Genomic DNA, 12,901 nt, shown 5'->3' on the forward strand with positions numbered 1-12,901 from the left:
TATACAGTTTCAACAAAACAAAGAAAACATAACAACCATTCATAGATTCACAATCATTCATACATGCCGCACTGAACAAAGAATATACTAAGATCATCATTTCCACCCCCACTAAAAATGCCAGTTCTAAGGAACAATTCGATAAAGAGGGGCTGCTGACGCAGGCGTCTTTTCACCAGGCGATGTTCGCTGCTTCAATTATTTCACATGTTAGTTGGTCACTGTGCCTGCTTAAAACTTGTGTGCGAGAGAAGTCAGGGTGGCAAGTTTAGCTGTCACAGTCTCTACAGTCGATCCCGAGATGCCTTTTTACAGCATAATACACATTTTTATTGTGCTCCTTCAAGCGTTCATTGAGGCATCTCCCCGTCTGACCCACATAAAGCTTGCCACACGACAAGAGAATGGCGTAAACTACACCTTCTTCACAGGAGACGAATTGATTTTCATGTTTGATTTCGCACTCTCTAGGAACGAAATCGGTATTAACTATTTTCCACATCTTCCCAAGCTTATCCGGAGTCGTAAAATTGACTTTGACACGTGCTCTATGTGCTATCTTTTTGAGTCTGTGGGAGAAATGATGAATGTAAGGCATAAGGCGGTCTTTTTCCTTTTCCTTTCCCCTCAGTGAATCTGCCCGTTCCCCTTTTCTGCTTTTGCTAAAACTACTGAGAATAGATTCTGACACTATCAGCTGCTTGGGATAACCGGCCTTTACGAGCCGGTCAGTTTGGTGAAAGAAGCTATCTTGCACGGAGTGCATGCACGATTCTGTTAAGCGCGCTGTGAAAGCATGATTTCGCTACGGCACGTTTAACCAGCTTAGAATGAGATGACGTAAAAGGGAGCAATGGCTTGCTGCTTCGTGGCTCATAAGACCGACACGTGTGATGGTGCATTCATCCGAGTTTGATATCTAAAAATCGGATGACATTGTTTTCTGGCACTTCAGTAGTTAGTATGAGGGGATGGACTGAACAAAAATAGCTTTGATCTGCGTATAGACTACGTCAAATTTTTCCACACTTGTGTCTATAAGAACAAGAAAGTCATCAACATAACGAAAGCACTGTACAACCTTTGACCCTTTCAATTTTTCTTGAAGCCTTCTACCCTTTTATGCTAACAACAAGTCACTAAGCACGGGAGCTATGCATGACCCGACGCAAACTCCTCTTTTTTGCGGGTAAAACTCGCTGTTCCAGGAAATGAAAGTAGAAGGTAAATACACTTGAAGTAGTTCTCAAAAACCGCCGACGGATATGCCGCTCTTGTTTTGGAATTCAATTAATCTCTGCTGGCCAATACATTCTTCTAAGCACGCGAAAAGCTCATCATGCGGTAGTGAATAATATAAGTCCTTAACGTCAAAAGAGTAGGCCACCAGTCCCTTGTTCTTGTTAGTTTCTATAAACCGGATTACATCCTGCGAATTTTTTACCTGGTACGGATCGTCCAACGTGAGCGAATTTAAAATCTTTAGAAAAACGGCTACAGTTTTCTGAGCGGCATGTATGGATAATTGTGAATCTATGAATGGTTGTTATCTTCGTTTTGTTGAAACTGTATATATGCCTCGTTCCAAGCAATAAACATCAGTTGCAAGTCAGCGCTCGTCTGTGTCGTGTCTCCCTCGCTGTCCTGTCCTGTCAAACTGCGCGCTGTGCTGTTTAAAATAAAAAAGGTGTATACAGGAGACGGGGAGGATTCACGCTCGCTAGTGCCAGGTCGCTAATGGATCGGGCTAGGAAAACGGGATAATAGCGCATCACTGTCTCTGAAATCGGTCTGGTGCGTCGTTCACGGCAGTCGTGCAGTGTAAAGCGTGAATCACGCTCATCGTCACATGGTTCACTGAAAGTGTCACGCAGCATCCTCGCGTCCACACTATAAACGGTTTCTACCAATAGCACTCGTCTGCCATGGTGCCCAGCTCGTGGTTTACATATTCAGTCCAAGTCGCTGCTTCTCGCGAGTTTTTCCATCTACTCAACCCTCCTGGAAAGGCCTCCGTAGTCTTCAACGCACGCGGTGGCTTTACACACATCGGTAGTCGCTGCGCGGCTGAGTGCGCCATTGCCGTTGCACTCATCTGTCTTAAGCTCGGTCAAGGGGTACCTGCGTCCTTCGCTCAGTGCCGGTATATGATTAAGTGCAGGCACCTATCGTCCGATAGGTTGCACGCAGTGAATACTAGACAGGTTTGGAATAGCGCAAGCATGCTTACATACTCGAAACAAACGTATTTTGAAGGATGTACGTTAGGCTGTTTGTCCCAACCGCATTTTTAGTTTACCGTATATATACGAATGGAGACACAACAGTAACTTCAGTCTGTTGTCGACATCTGCTTGTTTGAATGGGAACCATTTCTGTCCAGAAACCGACGCTTTTCTTTAGGCCTGGTAACGGCAGAATCGTCCCTCAAAAAAAAAAAGAAACATTTTGTTATAGGCCAGACCAGACGAAGCGAAAACCGGGTGCCCCATTTATGGCCCCTGAACGTATACTGAAAACCGCAGTTACAACAACGAATATACTCTGAAGTGAAGGGTCATGCTTCAAAGTAGGCCTCCGTGTTGGAAACGACATTTTAACGCACACAAAAGCCACGCCGGGAAAACTTGGGAAATAGCGTACGTAACGCGATCATACGGTAAGGCTGGATTGGAAATAGCGTTTGGCGCATGCGCTCTATGAAGCGCACTATTTTTTAGCGTACGTTATCCCTTTGCGTATATCTGCGAATGCTATACGAAAACTGCTTATTTTTCTACCTCAGCGAACCTCAACGAAACATCTTTGCCTCTGGCAGCTTCAGTTCATCTAGAATTTTGGCGCTCTCGGTAATGACCGCTTCTAACATTGATCATGCGCGCTCATCAGGTTCAGTGGCCGAGGGGTATTCCCGCCGTCTTTCAACTTCAAACTGACCTTGCGCACTGCGACGCGCTCGTTATAAACTCGACATAGAATTTTAGAAGCATCTCATCTGACTATGCCTGCATGTTTGGAAACTTAAGCTCATACTCAAACTCCATCCGCCTCCCTGTGACTGCAAAGTCCGTTCCATGCACGCCAGTCCGACCAGTTTTCTGTCTCCTTACCATCGAGGCCTACTATCATAATCGCTCCGCTGGCGTTACTTTCCGCTACCCCGTACATCGAAGAAGGAGCTGTGACTGATTCTTGACGCTTGCCACGACGTCGCTCGCGACCTTCCGTGTCTGCACGGCGTCGATGAGAGTAGCTAGCCTTTGTATCGCGCCCTCGCTACCGCGACCACACGAAACTCCAGGCCCATAACGACATCAGCCTTTCCGCTCTGAGTCGCGGTGTGGTGTGTCGGTCGGCTGCTTCCATGTCGAGCGAACACGCACTTGCTCCGCGTTATCTGCGCTTTATAGCCGAGCCCTAGGCCATCTCCAAATACGTGCCATTGGCCAACGCCCAACGACACTAGCGCGCCCACGGTGGCCGCCGCGCGCAACTCCCCTCCTCCTCCTTTCAATGCGGACAGTGCCTACGCATTCCTGAGGACAGTCACGTCAACAGCTATCGCTCTGAACGAGCGTTTCAGCACGGCTGTTCAGTCGAAACACATACATCTTGTCGTCACGGTTTTAGTTGCAACTCGATTGGCCTGGGAAAGAGACGCATCTTCACGCGGTCTGAAGCGGTAGCTCTCTCCGGTTTGGCTATAAAAGAGGACGACCGTAGTGCACGGGAAGGTAACGTTTGTTCAAGTGCAACAAAGAAACGAGTAGGTCTAGTAGAGAGAACGTCGACCCGCCGCGCCGGCTCAGTGGCCTTGGAAGTTCGGCTGTTTATTCTGTAGCACCCCTCGCGCCGCGCTCGGCTCCCAGGCCACGGCACGCGGCGCCGGACAAGGAGGAGGAAGTTGGGCTACGCAGCCGCAGCGCGCGCCGCGCAATTAAAAACAGTTCGAACCTCAACGCTGTCGGAGCTGGCTCTTCCTCGCCGTAGCTCCGACAGATTTGGCGACCCGGCTTCGAAAACGCAACCCCGAGCTCCTTCTAAAAAACAGCGCAACCAAGACCAGGACGACGGAAGGAACAACACGAGCGCTGTTGTCGTGTTGTCGTTCCTTCAGTCGTCCTTGTCTTGGTAGCGCTGTTTTTAGAATGAGTACATACCAACTCGCCCAGGTTTTCTACTTTGACCCATCCTCTTACATAGATTCCCTTGGCACTTCCGCCCTTCCTACCGGCGGCGACCCGTCCCAAAACGCTCAGCCTCTCGGTGCTTCGGTGGCCGCGTTCCAGCCAGTCAGCCTGCCGCCATTTTGGCCCAATAGCCCCCGCGCCTGGCTCCTGCAGGTTGAGGCGCATTTCCAGCTGCGACGTATCACCAGCCAGGAGACCAAGTTCCTCCACCTCGTGTCGTCCCTGCCTCCTGACGTCGCTGAGGACTTCGTGGACGTCATCAGCTCGCCGGAATCGGCTCGACCCTTCGACACGTTGAAGGCGGCTATCATCGACCGCAAGTCAGCGTCCGAGCGCAGCAAACTCCAGCAGCTCCTCAGCGCTACAGAGCTTGGTGACATCCGCCCTTCGCAGCCCCTTGGAGACTCCGCCGCTCAGCATGACACCCTTCTGCGTGAGCTGTTTCTCCAGCGTCTTTCCCAACACATGGTCCCCATCTTCGCAGCTGCGGATGATGTCTCTTTGGACAAGCTCGCCTAGATCGCTGACCGTGTTGGGAACTACTCACGGCCCCCCAACGTCACTCTCAGTCCGTGTTCGTCAGCCAGGACCTGGCCTCCTGCACCCATGTCTTCATCCGCTGTGACCACGTCCGTCCACTCCTCATGCGGGCCTACGACGGACCGTTGCGCGTCCTCCATCGTGCGCAGAAGACCTTCACGTTTAGACGCCAAAGGCCGTGAAGACGTCGTGGCTGCTGACCGCCTCAAACCAGCCTACATTGCCACTCCTCTGCCCGTCAGCCCTATACTCACTCTCGCTTCGGCTGCGCTAGCATTGCGCGCACCTCCCTCCAAGCACATCCCCTGGGCGCATCCTGTGGCTTCCGCTCTACCGGGGGAGCCCTGTAGCGCCCCTCGCGCCGCGCTCGGCTCGCAGCGTCGGTCAAGAAAGAGGAAGTTTGGCTAGGCCGCCGCAGCGCGAGCAGTGCAAATAAACAGCTCGAACCTCAACGCTGTCGGAGCTGGTTCTTCCTCGCCTTAGCTCCGACAATGTCAAGGTCGCGGGTTTGACACCGGCCTGTGGGGCCGCATTTCAACGGAGGCGAAATGCGAACACACCGATGTGTCGCGCGATGCCGAAGCATGTCAAAGAACCTCTGGTGGTATAAATAAATACGAAGGCCTCAAGAGAGGTTTCGCTCATGGCCCTTGTGTCGCTTCGGGACGTTAAATCGCCATACCAGCCCCACACATTCTTACACCGAGCGCAACCAAAATGAATGTCTGGTATTGGTATGGGGCCTTCGTCAGGCTTTGTTCATCGCAGTCTACAAGCCCAGTGGCTTTGCAGAAAGCCGTTAGGAGTGAACTGCCAGCTTTGTCAACTATGGCAGCTGAACATTACTTGTCACGCCTTGTTCCTACTGTTGTGAAAATTATTGCGCAAAGTCGAGCTTGTAGCGACCCACGCGGCCGGCACTCGCGCAATGCCGAAGAGGCCGACGTTTGCTGGGGAGAACGCTCGGGACATTGTTCAAACATTAAAATTGTGCGACTCACCTCTTCACGCCTCCAGTATAATATTTCTTAGTCAACCTTTCGCCTTTTTTAGTGCCGCCTGGTCTCGTTTTCATACTCCGCTGATATGTTTCGTGCAGTCCGTCCTTGATCCCATAAACATTGATTTCACAGATGTCCGGCAAATGTATAACAACTCATATTCTGTCCAGATTGAATTCGATGACATTTTCCCATCGAATGCAAAGCTGTAGCCCTTTCCTCTTCATCAGGGTTTGTTGCAGGACCACCTAAGGTCCTTTCCCTCTCATGTTCTTATTGCTACCGATGCCTCGCAGGATCGCGAAAAGGCAGGTGTGGGAATTTGTTCGTCTTCACTGGGTTGGTATTTTTTCTCTCCGTCTCCCTGACTTCACTCCAATTTATGTGGGTGAATTTTTAGCACCAATCTTAGCCTTACGAAAATTTAGAAACTACCGTTTCCCAGGTCGTGGTTATGAAGGCTCTCTGTCCGTTTGCTCTTCATTATCCTCACCCACTGAGTCTCGAGCATTACGCCTCTTTAAGTTCCTGATTCCGCTCCATCTAAATTCGGTAATGTTGCTTTGGTTACCAGGTCACATGGGCTTTCAATTAAATGAGATTTCAGATTCCTTAGCAAGGGCCTCTATCTGCGTCCCAATTATTGCTGTCCTGCCAACCTGTGCATATACAGCTGCGGTGAAGTTTCGCAGCTACACAATATTTCAGGAATTTGCTGCCTCGGCTCTTACATCATCTCCCGAATATCGAGACTTCATGGGATGCGACACTGCGTCTGCGCAAAGCTCCCGAATATCAGCATGCTGATATCCCGAATATCAGCATCTTCTGCATCCTTGGAGTAGCAAAGACTGGCGCTCGCGCAGACTAGAGGTCTCTTTCACGCGTTTGCGTTGCCGGGTTCCCCTTCTAAATTTTTACCTTCACAGATGTGGCCTGGCGGTTTCCCCATTGTGCCCTTTTTGTGCCGAACCTGAGACAATAAATAGATCACTTCCTGCTGTTCTGCCGCCGCTGCTCTCATTTGAGGAAGCGCCTTTTGCAAATTCCATTTCATCAACTGGGCTTGCCTGTGTCCTCCGCGGTTGTTCTTTCCATTGGCGCTTCTTTGCTTGGACGAAGCGACACGTGTGTGCGCTCTGCTGAGCAAAATTTCATTCAAGAAACGCAGCAACTCCCATTCTAATTTCTTTTTCCCGCTCTCAGTCACTACGCCATTGAAACATTACAGGAATTGTATACTATTATGCACACTAAGCGATTGTCCCGTCTTCGATCTCCAAGTTAACAAGACCCGTGTCCTAGCGTCTTCCAATCTATCAGCCTACATGCTATTACCACTTCTTCTCTCGTCAAAACTTTCCTGTATCCACCAATTAACCGCCTGTGTCTAGGCCACTCCCCCGCAGTGGGTACGTGCCAGCAATGTTTGAGGCCTACCTACCTACCTACATTGGCCAGGGCTAGACGCTACCGCCGCCGCTCCGCTGCTGTCTCTATACTCTGGCAGCCCTCCAAAAAATGTGGCCGCGGTCGCCTTCCTGGGCGACCTCCACATTGTGGTGACCCGTGGCGCCGCACCTTGTCCCGCAGCTACGTTCCTAAATGGCGGGCTGGTAGAACCCAGCCTTCGAGCCGTCGCTTCCGGCGTTCCGACCTCAAGATGTCGGTGGGTGGTTCGCTCAGTTCGAGGCGGCGCTGTATCTGAACGGCATCACCATCCAGCCATAGAAACATGCCGTCCTCTGCAATATCCTCCCGCCCGACCTGCTGCGCCGGCTCGCCTGCCCTGCCTTGGCTGCCGGCCGTACAAGCTGCGCGCTGCCATTCTGGCGGATTTCGGCGTCTCCTACTGCTCGCTGCCGCTCTACGACGCTGCAGACCCGCTGTCGCCGTTGCCAGAAGCTGGCCAAGCACCAGCCCTCGCTGTCGCCCACACAGCCTTCGCCGCGGCAGTGGCCGCATTGGCAGCCCCCTGGCAGCCTCCCCGCCACTCCAGCTCAACGTCTCCGGCCCCGCCGTCCATCGTCACAACACACGAGGTAGGCTCAACATCCGCGTTTCCGCATGTCCTCCTCGCACACCTGTCTTATCCGCTTCTTTAGACGCGCCTCATTGCAGCAGTGTCCATCCAGAGACCCATTCGTCCCTGTCCTCACCACCTCGCCCACTACTGCCGTTCTCGCCACAGCCTCCTGACGACAAGGACCGCTCTGTGGCCGTCTGCGTGTCGCGTTGTTCGGCATCTCCGTTTGCCTCGCCACACCAGCCAGCAGCTTAACAGGCCTCTGCAGCGCTGTCGAAGCCGCAGCCAGTTGTTCCTAACGATGACTCGGCAAAGCCATAGCCTTCCCGCCACATCTCCAGCCCCTCCAAAGATCCGCGATGCAATGCTAGTTCCCCGACGCAGGTTCAGAAGGCCAGCCCTGCGTCAGCAGTAACAGGCATGGCGATTGCCACCCGCTCTCCTTTGCCTGACAAAGACCCTGAACCAGTGCCAGTGCACCTGGCTACTGTTGTTGGCCCTTCTTGCTCCTCAGCGGTGTTTGCATCTTAAAAGACGCCTGACACCGTGGCCCGGCCGTCGCCGAGCGCACGTTCAACGGTAGCCCACCGCACACAACCTCTTGTCCCCAGCCGATTCCGGTTGCCCCCACACTGCAGCTTCCCCAGCGCCATCTAGCATGATGCCTAGGCTGCCTAGTCCCCACAGACGTGCTCCTGGTTGCTGTCACGGTACCGAGAGCCACCTCCGCTTTCCGCTACCTCGCCAGCGTCCTCCTTCGTGCACGCCTCGGCGCCAGTGGCCAGGGCGCCTCTCGTGCGGCCGCCCATCCCGTTCAAGCCAATCAATCCAAGGTTGGCTGTGAGCGTGTCCCAACAGCCACACGCAGGCCACGACAGCCAATCGCCTGCCTGGAATCTCGCGGCGCCTGCCGTACCGCCCCTCTGGGTACCGGGAAGCTCGGCCGGCATCAGCTGCGCTAATCTCTCGACCGCAACACACCTAGCTCCCTCTGCTGCACCACCCCTCATGCGCCGGCCAGCAGCTGTTGCACCTGAACCACCGGCACTGGGTCCACTTCGCAGGCTGACCCATCTTCTTCCCCTGCCCCTCCGCCGCGTCCCTCGACGCCCTCCGAAAGCTCGGCCGCAACGCCACAGCCAGAGTCGCCTGCCTGAGCCTCGCCTTGGGACTCCGGACATCCTGCACGACTCTTGACTCATACAGACTGATCGTCCAGGCGGCGGGGGGGGGGGGGGGGGGGGGGGGAGGGGGGGGGGTGAAAAAAGCCTGCATGCTTCTGGGGGTAACTGCACAGGCAGAGGGCAGGGCCTATCAGGGTTTTCGAAATCGACGGCCGCGTAGTTTGGCGATGACTAGGCTTTTTCTTGCGCCGCGCCAAGAATCAAAATACAACCCCGCCCACGATCTGAGCTCAGCGTCGACGCTAGCCAAGCTAAACAGCCCGTCATTTTCCCACTGCCGCGTAGTCATTGCAACACGTCACCAGCGGACGTTGCGTTCGGCGCTAGACTTCCGGCGCTCCTCATGACCCGAGTTTGGGCTGGGTGCGGGTAAGAAATACGAGATTTTCCCGCGCTGCAAGGTTTTTGAATATTACTTTTTCTTCGCTTTAAAAACTCATAAGGCATCGTGTTCTCCGTGCCTACAAACTCGCTACTGGCAAAATGAAAAACCGTAGCTCATTACAAAGTTCATTAGTAAATTTTAGTTGATTATCTAGCCAATTATCACGTTTTTACAAAAATGGCGTCCGCCGCAGCCGAGGTTTTCCTTCTGAAGATATTGTCTTTTTTCTCGGAAAGAAGAATTTTTGAAAGTGTTCGCTGGAACACCCGCTATACAAGAAAATTCACTAAATATGAAAACAGAGCATGTTTTAACAGGTTACCGTAAAATACCGAGCATCCATCCACCCATGCTCGAATAAGCGCCCTTTTTCTCGAGAATTCAAATTTTCCTAAAAAGCCGAGCAAGCGCCCGAAGCGATTATGTCCCGTATCCGGGATGTGGTGGTGGAAACTTTATTACACACAGGGTAGTTTAGGACGCGCAGGTCCTTGGGCCCCCGCACGGCACCACTGCATTCAAACGTTCATGTCCCGCGGAGGCTCATGACGCTGGCATCAAGCGCTCACTGGTCGCATCCTTTGCGAATGTCAACGCGGATGTAGCGGACTCGTGTGAGCGCGGCAATGCATCATTCAGACGATGCGCGAGGCTCAAGGTTTCCAAAGGAAACCACCAAAGGGATCCGACGGAAGCTGTCGCGGCAAGATGTCCTGAACTTTGGGTCCAAAGCATGGCGGCAGTATCGGAAGGTGTGATGTGCCTGGACGGCAGCGAGGACGGAGCGCTCCATCAACGCCCATGCGGGAATGGGATCACCAGCCGTGCCCGAAGATCGCCGCGCGCGCCCTTACCGAGGAGTGCTCGGGACTGAAGTTTTCTTCGGAGTCGGAAGAGTGGTTAGACAGATGCAGTGATGGTTAGGCGTGTTTTAATCACCGAGTTTTTCATATCTTCTAGTAAGCTGCTCAAATTTTTCATCTCGCATTTGCTGTGCTCACGCAATACCACGTCCCCCCCGTCACCCGCCCCCGATAGCTGCCGTCTTGAATTTAATGATCGGTCGTCGGACCAAGGGCCATTCCACCATGTCTCCGTTCTGGATTTTCACGCCTGCACCTAACAAGCGCCATCCCTAAAATTTCGCGATTATCTTCAAATTTTAGGTGGGCGCTCGCTCGGTATTATGCGTTAATTATTAGTAATCTGATGCGTCCCTAACATAGTGCTGATAGCAGGCCCAATGCCTCATACCTCCTCAGAGTGCTCATGATTTGCGAACGCGTTTTACGTCCCCAAAGCCGTAACAGTGGGCAGTGGGTACGGCCGTATCTTTTCAGAGCACGGGTGCTCCCAGTGCAGATCTGTCGTGTTTTTTTTTTCTTTGTTTATCCATTTCTCCCTCCTCTCCTTTTTTGCATTCTCACATTTCCTTAATCAGTTGAGCTGCATAACCCCGCCGCTGACATTTGGTAGTCTGCTGTTTCCCTTTTTCAAGCGTATTTTTATCGGCAATCCGCGTTAACGCCTGCAATTTCAACCGCCTGAAAATGCGACCGGTGGTACATATCTGTCGCGGTCATTTCCCAATGGTGAGACAAACAAGAACGCGGTTTCCTGCATACTAAAACAGTTTAGTTAGTTTATGGGGGGTTTAACGTCTCAAAGCGACTCAGGCTATGAGAGAGGAAGTGGCGCAGTATCTGTCTCATATATCTTTGGACACCTGAACCGCGCCGTAAGGGAAGGGATAAAGGAGGGAGTGAAAGAAGAAAGGAAGAATAGGTGCCGTAGTGGAGGGCTCCGGAATAATTTCGACCCCCTGGGGATCTTTAACGTGCACTGACCATCGCACAGCACACGGCGCCTTAGCGTTTTTCCTCCATAAAAACGCAGCCGCAGCGGTCGGGTTCGAACCCGGGAACTCCGGATCAGTAGTCGAGCGCCCTAACCACTGAGCCACCGCGGCGGGGCAAGGAACGCAACTAGTGAAACCCGTTTCCTGCAGGATCTGCCACCGCCAGCTGCATGAGAGCAAACGCTTCCTGGGCGTAACATTTTGCGCCTTCCGGCGCAAGTGAATTGTGCAAGACGCGTGAAAAAGGCGGGCTGTCTAGACGTTGCTTACAACGTTCCGACTTATTACACTGTGTATCAAGAGAACGCAGAGAGTGTAAATCAGTGAACCGAAAATCAACACTCTGCTGAACATCAGAGTGGATCCGAGAGAACGAAAACATAGAACTGGTGGCGGTTAAGAGATATCTGGGAAAGATGTGATTGAGAACTTCGCTTTGATAGCGAGCCCGCGGCTGCCGTAGGGCATGGCGTATAGATAAGCGGCATATTTGTAAACAAAGGTGGCGCTGCGGTGAGCAGCTACGCGGGGTGTCGAAAATACACACTTGCTGAAGCTCGTCAAAAGTGAAAATTGAGGAAAAAGTACGCATCTTATATTCCTACCGTACCAGAGTAGAGTGCTGGTTCCAACGCTGCGCTTAGTGGCCCGCTATGAACGCTGAAGGTGACTGGTAGCAGCTGTAATCACACGAGCGCGAAATATCCCGTCGAAACTTCTCGTAATGTTGAGCCTAGAGTCACTAAATAAAGACTTAGAGTACCGGCACTCTTTTCTCCTATTGTTCTGTGCCGCCGCCACGATCATTGGTCAGTTTGCCTCACGTGATATTTGTTTACACTTGGACGGTTCATGGGGGCTGCCATTTTGTGGCTTATGCGTTTTCAGTCGGGCAACTGTGGTAGTCCTAGTGCTGCGACGCTGCGAGTGCTGCCGGTGACCGACTCAGTGACCAGTGATTCCGCGCCTCGCAGCATTTCAGCTGCACAAGAGCATACGAGGATGCCGTTTTGCTGCGTTGTTGGCTGTTTCAACTCGCAGAATGATGGAAAACGCTTCATGCGCTTTCCGCTTTCCATGCCGTACGGCTACGATCCCCGCCGCAGCGCAGGTTGGCTAACAGCGTTGTTTACAAAATGGCCGGGCCAAAGTTAGCGGCGAGGTCGCCGAAGCGGCAATCTGGCAACAATGATAAACAACAAAATGGCCACCCCTGCTTACCGCCGTGCTGCAGTGACGGTACTCTAAGTCTTTATTTAGTGACTCTAGTTGAGCCCGACAGAATGCGAACAAGTTGCAGGCGTTGATTCTTGCACTGTTCGCCGCGTGACTAAAGAGCAAACATGCGAATTAAGAGACGTAAACTGTCATATTTCGATGCAGAAATTCAATACTGGCCGCGCAGCTGATCCGTCGCCGAACTTGTTACGCTCCATGGCAGCTGTCCATCGCTTTGACCTATAGCCGCGATAAACTTGAGGAAATTTAGGCCGCCTTTCTTCAGCCTTGCGGTTCAATCACACGAGCCACAACTCGTCAGAATATCACGAAATGCGTTCAAAAACGCGCAAGCGTGGCATACCGAAGGCGGACGGTCCTGCCTTTTGCCTACACAACGAAAGTCACTGCTGACGCCAGCGCCGCCGCATCCGATCTGTGGCGTAAGCAAGATGCGGTGGCGCTGTTGCCGCCGGCTGGAAAGACGGAGGGGTGGGGG

The 12,901-nt window shown here is 52.6% G+C and overlaps 1 protein-coding gene across 2 annotated transcripts in view; it reads right to left on the reverse strand.

The window, feature by feature from the left end:
* The window catches only part of LOC144124599 (uncharacterized), a 135,031-nt gene that overhangs the window by 24,407 nt on the left and 97,723 nt on the right, over window positions 1-12,901 (reverse strand). Inside the window, exon 2 of one of the 2 annotated variants that reach the window (XM_077657384.1) lies at window positions 2,300-2,426. The exons of the other annotated variant lie outside the window; for it this stretch is intronic. The gene's annotated coding sequence lies outside the window, so the exon portion shown is untranslated. The remainder of the gene's footprint in view (window positions 1-2,299; window positions 2,427-12,901) is intronic. 2 annotated transcript variants of the gene reach the window in all.

This window comes from Amblyomma americanum, chromosome 3, assembly GCF_052857255.1.
Source record: "Amblyomma americanum isolate KBUSLIRL-KWMA chromosome 3, ASM5285725v1, whole genome shotgun sequence".
Lineage (NCBI taxonomy): Eukaryota > Metazoa > Arthropoda > Arachnida > Ixodida > Ixodidae > Amblyomma > Amblyomma americanum.